General features: G+C 33.1%; 1 long non-coding RNA gene across 1 annotated transcript; it reads left to right on the top strand.

The window, feature by feature from the left end:
• The first annotated feature begins 2,458 nt into the window (after positions 1-2,458).
• On the top strand, positions 2,459-4,312 carry LOC136986711 (uncharacterized). The gene is made up of 2 exons (XR_010882520.1): positions 2,459-2,509; positions 3,882-4,312. It is a non-coding gene; the product is annotated as an uncharacterized lncRNA (long non-coding RNA).
• The last annotated feature ends 8,317 nt before the right edge of the window (positions 4,313-12,629 follow it).

Raw genomic sequence — 12,629 nt, forward strand, 5'->3', positions numbered from 1 at the left:
GTTGACTTTACGCCTTTAATGTTGATATTGTCATTAAAATCATTTTATTGATGCCAGTTTAATATAAAAGTAAGATATTATCAATTTTATTATCTTAGATAATGAAATAATATAATTATACATCTGATTAGTTTCTAAGCAACTAAATATGAATTTAGTTCTCTCATATGTATTGTACTCTACCTAAACATTGAAAATTGAGAACACTAAAAGAAACAATATATTTTTCCAATTTTATGATAAGCAAAATTGATAAATTATGTTTAAAATCAACTGATAAGTTATCGTATTGATAATCATACACATATAAATTGAAGTATTATATTGATAAATTAATTTATATATACCGTAGTTAACAGACATATTAAGTTTACATAGAAACTATATGCATTATTGAATATAATTATCATCTCAGGTAAGTAGAATTTAAATTTATTAATAATTAAATTAAATAATTTGTTATAAGAAAATTAAAGGAGTGATAGTACATAACGTCATTGTATGTTTAATTTAATTGAAAATTGTTATTTAAAAAAGAATTAAATAGGCTAAATACGTAGAATGCTTTGTGATTTGTACGAAGTTTATTATTATATAATAGATTTGTAATTATGAAATAGTTATTTTTTTTAAATTATATGTTGCAAATAATTCAATTATTCGAGTTATTCGGAAAATTTTTATTCGTATTCATATTTATTTGGTCGTGGATAAACTTTTTGAATGAATAAAACTGTCTTTCTTGTTTTGTTTTTACCTGAGAAATCTATTTTAGTGCAGCTATTGTGCAAATATATGAAAAACTGTTTATGTTTAGTGATATAGAAAACATTAAAATCGATTTTTTAAGTTAAAATGTAACGAGTAAAACAAATTTTATATGTTCTGTAATATTCCACGAATTAATTTTAAACAAAATTATACATGTAATATTTATACATGTAGTTTTAAACATTGTAAAAGGCTTATTATTTGTTGTTTTATATTTATTAATTTATGGTATTGATTAGATAATTCAAATTCGAAATGAAGTGAGTTATTTAAAGATATGTACAAATAAATATTTAATAAGCACATAAAGTTATATTTCAGAAATTGAAATACTGTACATAATATCTTCACAATTTATAAAGCATATTAATTGTATGGAACTATAGAATGTGGATGCATAGAAAGGGATAGAACATGGGAAATGCTGTAATGAAGTCTTCTAATAAATAGTAAATATTTTTAAATTAGTAATTCATTTGAATTATTATAATGATGTAGCATTACTATATTTATAGTAATAATTCATTATATACAGGGTGTTCGAAAATTCCCGTTACAAACTTCTAGGACTTGTAGAAGGTAGGGAGTACATAATATTTTGATTAGGAACCCATGTTCTACGACAGTTTCAATTCAGATGTTTAGCTCTTCCACTTCTGCTGAGGGAACAGAAAAGTCTCAGAGTGTACCAGAACATGCTTCGTAGGTACAATGTCTGTAAGAACGTTGGTGGTCGCCACATCGAGCCGCTGTTGTAATGCATCAGTACTGTTCTGTACGTATAGTATGCTGGGTTCTTTTCTGTTTTGGAATAATGTAAACACGTAAAGTTTAAGTGTTAATAAAAACAAATGTGCTTAAGTGATAAATGGATGTTTCGTTATGTTTCCTTTCGAATAGTTACCTAATAATTGCATTGCGTCACGCCTAATTCAAATTCCTCAAGCAGAAGTGGAAGAGTTAAACACCTGAATTGAAACCGTCGTAGAACGGAAACGGTACGTTTCCGGACATGGGTTCCTAATCAAAATATTATGTACTCACTCCCCTCTACATGTCCTAGAAGTTTGTAACGGGAATTTCCGAACACCCTGTATATCAGGGAAGGCCAATACGTAGACCGCGGGTCGACCGGTCGACCGCAAAAGGTTTTGAAAGTAGCCCGCGAAGCTAAAGTTGAACAATTTGCGGGGATACTATAGATTACTATCTATGGAATTTCGGGACTTTGAGTATATATCTGAACTGAGGGGACCGAGACGAGTTCAACGATACCCTACTTTTGGACCGGAGACGAAAAAATAAAAAAGTTATCATACTTTTTTCGGCGATCGCGCGATGATAGGGAGTCGTGTCGCTCTCCGCTAAGTCGGCCTCACTATCGCGATCGGGAGTCCCCGTCGCTTGCCGTTAAAATTGCCTTAGTAGACGTTTCCCCCTTTTTTTACTTTGTTCAAGAACTACCGTGAATCGATCAACTAGGTTTAGCACATGGCGGCGTGTGGTGGCGCCTATACGAGAGGTCAGTCGGGCCGCCGTTGTTTCGCTGCCATAAGTAACATAACCGAAATGGCGATCGCGCGATGATCGGAAGTCGCGTCGCTCTCTCCGCTCTCGTATCGCGTGTTTAACCTCCGGGAGATGACCGTAGTCTGACGTCACGGTTTGCAGACTTTACCGCAAGATGGCAGTACTAGCAACTATAGTGTCGTCTTCACGAGAGCATTAAAAAAGTATGGTAAGTGAAAAAGTATGATAACTTTTTTATTTTTCGTCTCCGGTCCAAAATAGGTACCGTTGAACTCGTCTCGGTCCCCTGAGTTCCAATATATAATAAAAGTCCTGAAATTCCATAGATAGTAATCTATAGTACACCCAATTTGCTTTCACTTAAATTAATGTTTAAAAATCTTAATTCGATAATTTATTCTTACAATAATAGACTGTCTGTGCAACGTACTGTACCCATACTGTTTGTATTTATCCCGATGAACAATGCAAATGAATGTTAACTTTTAAATTAATTGTAATCGCAACGCATGCGCATATAAATGGCGCAAAATCATGTGTCAGACCAAGGCCGTCTAGATGATACGTATCATCTATACCAGGGGTGGCCAACAAGTCGATCCGCGATCGACCGGTCGATTCGCCACGCCAATTTTGGTCGATCGCTAGCGATGTCTTGACTTAATGTATTATATTTTTAACCGACGCGACTGTATGCATGCAGTTATGACTCGACTCATAAGCAGTGAGTGCACTTCGTACTGAAACACAGTGTATAAAACATAGTATGTATTTCAAAATTCCCCTCCCCACGTAGACTATGCCGATGACGACAAGTCGATCGCGACACATTTTTACGATAAAAAGTAGATCTTATGTGCACCAAAGTTGGCCACCTTTGATCTATACGGCCTTGGTCAGACAGTAACATGACAGCGCCTGGCTTCAATCCACTTCTTACTCCTTGTTTGTGCACTTGTATTTACTTTCAATGTTAGTTTTTTATTTATTCATACAGCGAACAGAAGCAGGTATGTTAGTTTATTAATTATTGTTTTAAATGTTATTAATATTTAACCCTATTATTTTAGAATAAATAAACCAAGTACAGGCCGGAAAAAATAAAAACTCATCATTATTATCATTTTATTTATTTATCATTATTAATTATTCATTAAAATATCTTCGAAAAATTTGAAAAATTTTAAAATTGTTTGTCCATATTCATAGTCGCCCGCAGACTATATATTTTACTGAAAAAGAAGCCCATAAAAGATAAAAGTTTGGCCACACCTGCTTTATATAATATATATTACATTCTAATCGGTCAAGCGGAGCGAGTTGTCTGGCCCGTGTGGCCAGACAACTCGCTCCGCTTGACCATAGACTTATACGATGTCAAAGTTCACAATGTTATCTCCGGTAACAGGTCGAATTTTAAAATTTCGCTTGAGTCATGTCCTAGACCGAGGTGGATTCTATTTGTTTGCAAAAATGATTTAAATCGGTTAAGCGGATTCGGAGGATCTAAATGTTAGATATTTTAGAATATTTGTAGATTTTTTTTAAACATAAAATACTTTTTATTGTTTTTGTATTAGGTAAAAATGAATAAAAACCAGAAAGAGTCTTCACAACAAGAAATGTCTTCTAATAAAGATGAACAAATCAGAAGAAGTACAGACGAAAAACCAAGCGAGGGTGAAAGTCGCGAAGGAATAGTAACCGAAGTTCTCGCAGATACATTTACATCCCAAATGCCTGGGGCAGAAATGCTTGGAAAAGACGGAAAATCCGAAAAATTATTATTAAGAGCAGCTCCATGTAGAAAAAATAGATATAATGTTCCATTGAAGGATGATGATTAGGAATTGCAATCCAGCAGTGTTTTGAATCCAGCTGTATTTTTGCTGGATTGAAATCATTCCAGCTGGATCCAGCGCGGATGTATTTTTGGTGCAATAGTATTATCTGTCTATCTATCTATCTATCCTTATGTTTTTTTAATGAAATAAAACATTTTTAAAAAATACTTAAGCTTTTATTATTTAGACTGCTCACTATAAATCAGTAAAACTTCTTACACATTTAGGTAGTAAACTTAACTTTGGTTCGGTTTAACACTTGAGATAGAGATAATTAACTTTAAATGTTTAGTTAGATTATAATTATAATGTAATCTTTAAGTTAAATAATAGCAAAGGTAATTCTACTGATTAATTTATATTAATATATTATAATAATGTAAGAACGGATAATCAGTGGCTAAGTGGCTATCAGTCTTACCAGTTTTCATATATAGGCTTTACATATTAGTCTGTAGTTATTTATAAGTATATAAAACTATGTACTGGAAGTAGAATAAGTTAAATAAACTACACCTTTATCAATCCAGCAAAATTTAATAAAATAATAACGTTTTCAATCGTTTTTAACGATCTTCCTCGGTTACAAAAAAATAGAACATTAAATATAGAACATAAAATGTGTTCGGAATAAATATGAAAATTAACGGAAAACGTCCAAACGGACAAAATATAGATAATAAAATAAATAGCGGAAAAAATATATACAGTGTGTTTTTTTTTAAACTGACGGTACTCAGAAACATCTGTAGAGCAATCTAACAGCCGGACTGTCGCCAAATTTGGGAGAGTGACTAAGGACGACATGGAAAAGAGATTCCGCGAAGAAAAAAGTAGTACCTAAATTCGCCGGTAGAGGAGGATTTGGCGCTGTTGTAGCGAAAAAGCTACCAGCACTTCACTGAAGAAAGGGTCATCAGTCGCTTTTTTCCACTTGCATGGCCGCCTCGCTCCCCGGATCTAACCCCATGTTACTTTTTCCTGTGGGGTTACTTAAAGTCCAAGGTCTATCTTGGTAGTGTCCCAAACTTGATGACTTTGAAGGACAACATTTCTCGAACTGTGATGAACATTCCTGCGGACATGTTACGTTCGGCCATAGAGAACACGGTGTTCAGGATGCAATGAGTTGTCCAGCAGGACGGTGATCACATTGAAGAAGGGAGAAGGTTATTTGCTGATTAATTAAACTTTCGTTATTACACTGAAACCTCTGTCTGATTATTCATTCGTGTGTTTGTTAATTGCAGCTGGATTTTATGCAGATTCTTAGCTGTTTCGCTACAACAGCGCCAAATCCACCCCTACCGGCAAATTTGGGTACTACTTTTTTCTTCGCGGAATCTCTTTCCCATGTCGTCCTTAGTCACTCTCCCAAATTTGGCGACAGTCCGGCTGTTAGATTGCTCTACAGATGTCTCTGAGTACCGTCAGTTTAAAAAAAAAACACCCTGTACTGTACAGTAATACCTCGACTTACGCTATCCCGACTTACGCGATTTTCAAATCTCGACGATACGTCTTTTGTTTGAGCGCCATGCAACCCTTGATTACTCTCCCCTCCAAACTATTGTTCAGCTTACAGGTTCGGACGTGCCGCGCGGAATCGACGCATAGCTACAATTTATTTTGTCTTATTTATTTCTGTGTTTGTTATATCTACGGAGACTTGAGACTCTACTGTGTCATCCAAACGAAGTAGAACTGATTCTTCTGCATCAAACAAGAAAAGAAAAACTCCATCTTTAATAATGTTAACTTTACATTCCAAAGACTTCGATACAAAAATGAAAATTTGTAAATTGGCAAAACTTGATCCTTTAGACCCAGTTCAATCAGATGATCGAATGACGGTTGGAAACTTGACAGAAAGCCTCAGTTTAATTAAAAAGAGGTTACAAATTTTAGAAAATATAGACTCCAACGAAGAGCGCATTTCTTCTACAAAACGAGAAATAAAAAAATTATTAGCATGCTACGAGGAAATTTTGCGGGAGAAAAAAATCTTTGAGTCGTCAGATGAATTTGTTAAATTTGTATCTTGTTTAAAAAAAATGGGATGTAATTAAGCATTATTCCTTTTATATTTATTCCAAACACATTTTATGTACTATAGTTAATGTTGTATTTTTTTGTAACTGAGGAAGATCGTTAAAAGCGATTGAATACGTTATTATTTTATTAAATTTTGCTGGATTGATTAAGGTATAGTTTATTTATAAGTAATTTAATTATTAGTGTTAGTAAAGTAGTGAGTAAGTAATTAGTAGCAGTCTAATAGTTAGCAAAGCGGCAACGCGACAACGTAGACTTTTGCGCAATTATTTAGAAAGTTAATTGAGTATTTGCGGATCCGCAGCGCTGGATTGCTGGATGAAGGATCCAGCAATTGCAATCCCTAATGATAGTAATGAATAAACGGTTTTGAATTATTTGAAAAACACCACGAACACGGGTTAATAAATATAAAGACATCATCTACAGTTAATAATTACCTTCTTGTAAATTAGTAAATTCATTCAATGTTCAATTGAAAAATTCTTTTAATAAGAAACAATGTTTATCAATTATTTTATCAATATTCATTTTATTTACATAATTTTTAACGTTGGTCTATTTAAAACTTGTACTGTACGTTGTTCCTTCTGATCTCAATAATATGTACACAATTAGCATCAACATTAAATACCCAAAACTGGAAGTAAAGGATACGCATTTAAGAACGAATATGATACCGATATACTGAGATATTCCAGGCACGATCTTATTTCCTTGCCATACAGCCCATTATGGGCCTGTTCGAACTCATAGTGGGCAGGGAAAATGTCCCATTTAGTTCCCACAGGGCGGAAAAAATCATAAAAAAGGACCTATAATGGGCATGTTTTGTCCTTAGTGAAAAGAGAGAATAGTAAAAAATTTAAAAGGAAATACAGTATTGAATAACCCAATATTTCTTTTAACTCTCAACCGGACCCAAGATAAAACTGTAATCCAGACTTTGAAGAAAATTTAATTTCATATTATATAATTAATGTGCCGACCAAACACTATCGAGACTAGGCTTTAATTTTGTTAATGTGAAAAGATCGGAGATGATAATTTATTCATTGAGTTTCGGTTGAGCAGTAGCTACACAGCTACGTCGCCCCGACAATCTAGTAGTTCCCTTTTATTGGGTTCTCCATTCTCACGTATGTGGACATGCTCAAATTTGGTAAAATCGGTTAGAGAGAATGAAATTCGCCCCTGACTATCTCCTAAGTTTTACGTCATCAGAGGAAGAAAATTGTAAAAATTAAAATATCGTTTAGAGGTGATTTTTCTTAACTGCCGAAAATGCATTGTTAAAATTGATTGTGTATAAAATAAGGCACAAATTTCGTTACCGATAAATTAATATTATTTATTAAAATTTTGTAGTAGTATATATTCAATATCGAAATAATTTAAAAAATGAATATATTGAATATATATAATATATACAATAATAATAATATAATGTATAATAAATGAAATATATTATTTATGTATTGAACTTTTTAGTTCAATACTGTCTTTCTCTTTTCAAGTTCTCTTCCTTTTCTTATCTATTTGCTTATGATTATAATAATCATTGTAATATGAGTGATTCAGACCCATTTTTTGATTCTGAGCAAATTCCCGTTTCGACCTTTCCTGATATAGAACCAAACCTGGTTGGCAACCGCAATAAATATCACTATCATTCCTTTTTGTACAATCTTTCTCCTTGCAGGCTTGTTTTACTCCAGACAACAACCATTCCAGACGTTTTTCTTCCAATTTTTTATCCTTAATACATTCTTCTAATGTAGGAAGACGATCAGGTATGGGTGCAGTTTGTATATGAGTTCCAAGAGAGCTATATACGAGAAGATTTCTTCGATAAGATATGCCCTTTTTTAATGTCGTTGGAATGGCCATCGAAGAATTGCTTTGAGATATTTTTTCCACATTCTCAGTTGCCTTTTCTTTAGCAGACTGATTAATAGAACTCTTGAATGGCATTTTTTCCATTATTCGTCTACTAGAACTGTATGAACTGAAAATTTCATTATTTTTTGTCGCTTTGCTTCTCATATTTGTAGAAATATTTGACGACTCGGTTTGACGACAAGAACTTTGTTTTTGAATATTTGGAGATAATTCACAGTTTGGAATTAATATTAAGCCAACAAATAGTTGATTTGTTGGCATAAATACTGAACCAGAACTAGAATTACTATCACGACGTTGTCGTTTTGCATTTTTTGGTTCAATATTGTCTTTTTCTCTTGAAGTTCTCTTCCTTGTTTTGTCTGTTTCCGTATAATTATAAAAATAATAATTGCAATTTGAGGAATTCTGAACAAATTCTTGTTTCGACCTTTTCTGGCATCGAACCAAGCGTAATTGGCGTGTGGAATCCTTTCGACTCTTTCGTCGAATATTTATTTTCGAAATATACACACCAATCTCAACCAGAGTGTGTATGATAGTTGATAAACACCATAGAGGTAGAAACAATTGGACTCCGATAAGGATTAATCGACAGCACCAATAAAGTAACATCCTTAATCTGTAAAAAAAAAAAATTAAATGTAAATTAATTATAATATTTATTACTTTACGAAATAATAAAATAAATTTATTATAATAGAATCAACGAATATGAAAAATTTAATTTTACTATATTTAGTGAATATTAAAAAACATGCATCTATATTCTCAGAATCTTTCTTATATTCAGTTGTATACAATATACAGTAATTAATACATTAATAAGAATCAAAATACTTACAATATTCAATTAAAATTGACGCAATATCAATAAATTAAGTAAAATTTCTTTCTGAAACGCAGTTACTCGACTTCCAACAATGCAGAGCAACAATAGACTAACAATAGGCTATTTCGTATTGTTGAGAAATATTTTTGTTTATGAATTATAAAAAATAAATATTTTTGTCTTTTATTTATTCCTTTTGCTAAAATTAAAAAATCAAGCAACGAGTCGCGTAACTTTTCGCTGATATGAGATTTTATTTTAAAAATAACTGTTATATTAGATAAGAAAGGGTATTAGGATATTAGGTAAGAAAATCTTTTACCTGTACTATCACTTCCCTACTCTTCGATCCTGATCGATAATTTCGGAACTTGGTTAACGCATCTGTGTCCGTGTACCCATGACATTCCCAATGTATAACTTTCATATCAAAATGTCGGGACGCTAAAAGCCATGGCAGCAGTTTTGCGCCGCGTATAGAATTGAGTGCAGGTATTTTAACGGCTTATGTTCTATCACTATCTTAATATTACTATCAAAGATATAGTGCACAGATTTTTTGAGATGCTATACCAATGTGAAAGCTTGCTTCTCTATCGTCACCCTGAGCAATTCACTTCTCTGAGCTTACCGTTCGCAAACGCTAACATGTGTTCTTTTCCTTCCTGGGTTATTCGAGTAAGACGCGCTGCTATTAGTCTATCTGAAGCATCTTTTAAACAATGTATACGGATTTTCAGATTCAGGGAAGAACATTAAAAATATTCCCCGGTTTTTGAACTTCATTTTTAGGAATGTCCTTTCATAATAACTTGCACAATCGCTAGCTGTTGCGCGGTGTAATTACTCCGCTTATCACACGACAGGTCAGGAATACACATGCGTAAAATTCGGCGTAAAATCTAGCATAAAACAGAAAACGTAAAAATTTTTCTGAAATTTTGGCTGAAACATAACTGAAAAAAGAGTAGAGCATGTCTCTACTTTTTACTCCAAAATTCCTCCAATAAAGAGAGGTCTTTTCTGTGACGTCAAAGTAGACACGTGATTTTTATTCTAACAATGGTAGCAATGAGGTTAACCCTACAATTGTGACGGTCTCGAAAAAAACGAATAAATGAAATAGAGGAGTTTATCGAATTCGTTCGGCCACATCAGTGTCATATATAAACAACGTTTATGGATGGCTATAGGTGCAAAATTTCAAACAACAGGTAGGTCTAGTAGAATCGATATATAGGCCTAGTATTTAGATCACACGTTATTTGAATTCGGAATAAAGTCTATTAATTTAAATTTTCGGCACTTGTGCAGTTTAGGGGGTACGGCTGTTTGAAAGGTTTTCTTCCATGAAGTTAATCGATTCTAGACTAATTTGACTCGAACGTTTCCAAAACATGTATAATTTTTTAAGGAATAATCCATATAAAATGCGCCGTAAACAAAAAATTGTAGGAATACTTACCGAGTTCGCACCGTTCGAAGACACCATTGCTTAAGCTTATTTTCATCGCGGAACGGCACATCGGACGGAGGACTCGTACGAAGCGTGTCACGTGATTACTCATCTCTGACGTGTTTCGTGGTAACTTATTACTCTTTTTTCCAAGAATTCGCTATCAGGAACACGTCAGAGATGAGTAATCACGTAGCGTTCTCTCTTACTTCAAACTCTCTAACTCGGTCCCCTGCTGGACGACCTCGAACTTCTGTCCTCTCTACCAAAACTTCTTTCAGAGTTCCTTCTCACACGTCCGATCTCTCCGTGCCTAGTCCAAAAGTGCTATCTCTTGGTCGTTATTCTACCGGCCACACTATCTATTGTTCTGTTTTCCGATTCTTAGAACCGCTAATCCCACCCCAAGGCAATAACGTTCGTTGGAAAGTTTTAGGAAAAGAGAAGACAAAGAAACAAAGAAAAGGCTAAGACTAGCTAAAATTAAAAATACAAATATATTATGGCCGACGGCCACAATTTTAATACAGTTTATTAAGAAATCTGTTATATTAATGGCTAAAAAATATGTGGAATGTTGATGCAAAAGGGTATAACTCCATTTTTATCAAATTTTTATAAATAAATAATCGTATTATTAGTTTATGTAATTTAAAACACATTTTCTCCACCTCAAATTAGTAGTGGTTTGATCCTGTACTTCATACTTTTTTGTTAGCAATGGAGTGGTTCTGGTCATCTATCTAACTTCTTTCAGGGAAAAGTTTTGGGAATTGAAATAACGAGTTCCGATTGCATCGAAAGTTCGTATATAGTTAATTGGGGTTTCCATATGTGGTCTTGGCTTTTATGTATCTAACTTTGTTCTCGAGATTAAGAAAATACAGTGGAAATTTACAGGTATATAATTTTTTCAAATTGCAGCCCGATAAAATACTGTATTATATATAATCGATTTTCGTTATATAATTTGAGTTAAGCATCTTTAAACACGAATTCTTGAATGTCATTTACATTGCATAAATGTCAATTAACGTTGTTATTATTAATTAATTTGATTTAAATTCAATTGCGGCGCGTACCGAAAAACAGGAATTAGATCTTTCCCACATGCGCATTGAAATCTAATTTAAATAGCAAGGTCATCGATAATTCGTGTCGTGATGTCTGATGACGCTAGGCGCCACTAACATCTGAATCAGTAGTCCTGTCGTTGATCGGTCGGGCCGTTGACTTTCTTTAACATAGGAATGATAGAAGGATAACATCTGTGGCCGGCTCTTGCCGAGTAGCTTCTTCGGCAACCGAATTATCGTACCGCAACCGGTGCAATTGTGTGTTAAAAATTTTGTTTGTGAACCGATTTGTTCGAAAAGTGAGACGTTCGAAAACATAGGTTTGACTGTAATACAATATATGTTTATGCAGGGTTGGAAAAAATTACTAAACTAATTGCTAAGTGAAAGTATCAAAAAGTCACAATAAGTAATATTTTCTTCAAATTACCTGAAAAAATTTATTGTGGAATTTTTTCAGCTTATATATAATTTTTCACTGTGTTATATGAATCAATTTCAGTTGTATTAATATAATTTCTTTATCATATTATTTCATAATTCATTCTCATACTTCTAATAAAAACAATACCAGCTTAGTTTCAAAGGCTCAATTATCGTTTAGGCAATATCAAAATCATGAAATCAGATTTTCAACTGATATGATTTGAACTGAGTATTAAAATGACCTAGAATATGGGATTTAAGTCATTATACATGTTATATTTAAATTAATTAAATTAACTGTCTTGGTAACTGTTTAGTGAAATTTTTATGTTGTTAAATTAAAATTGAAATTTTGTAGCTTATCAAAAACAAATGTTTATTATCGTAGTATGTCAAATATATCTAACAGTGGCGTGCCGTGACATTTGATGATAGGGAAGCTGTGTTTCTGTAAGAAGCCGACTTTCAGGGGCAATCAGTTAATTGCGCGTCAGTGATGGTCTAGGGTCCATTCGTACGTGCGAATGACAAAAATAAACAATTTATGTACTTTAATTCTAAAATACAGATAATACATACATAATACAATTATAGAAAAACTTGTTTTTTTTTTATTTTCTATAAATTAACTCTATTCGGCGATGTTTTCCCGCAAAGTCATTAATTACTTTATCATAAAAGTCACTCGTCGTTGATTCCATCAACGTATTTAAAAGTTCTTTTTCTATAGAAAGCAA

Source organism: Centruroides vittatus, unplaced genomic scaffold, assembly GCF_030686945.1.
Source record: "Centruroides vittatus isolate TY-2023 unplaced genomic scaffold, ASM3068694v2 contig_1215, whole genome shotgun sequence".
Classification (NCBI taxonomy): domain Eukaryota; kingdom Metazoa; phylum Arthropoda; class Arachnida; order Scorpiones; family Buthidae; genus Centruroides; species Centruroides vittatus.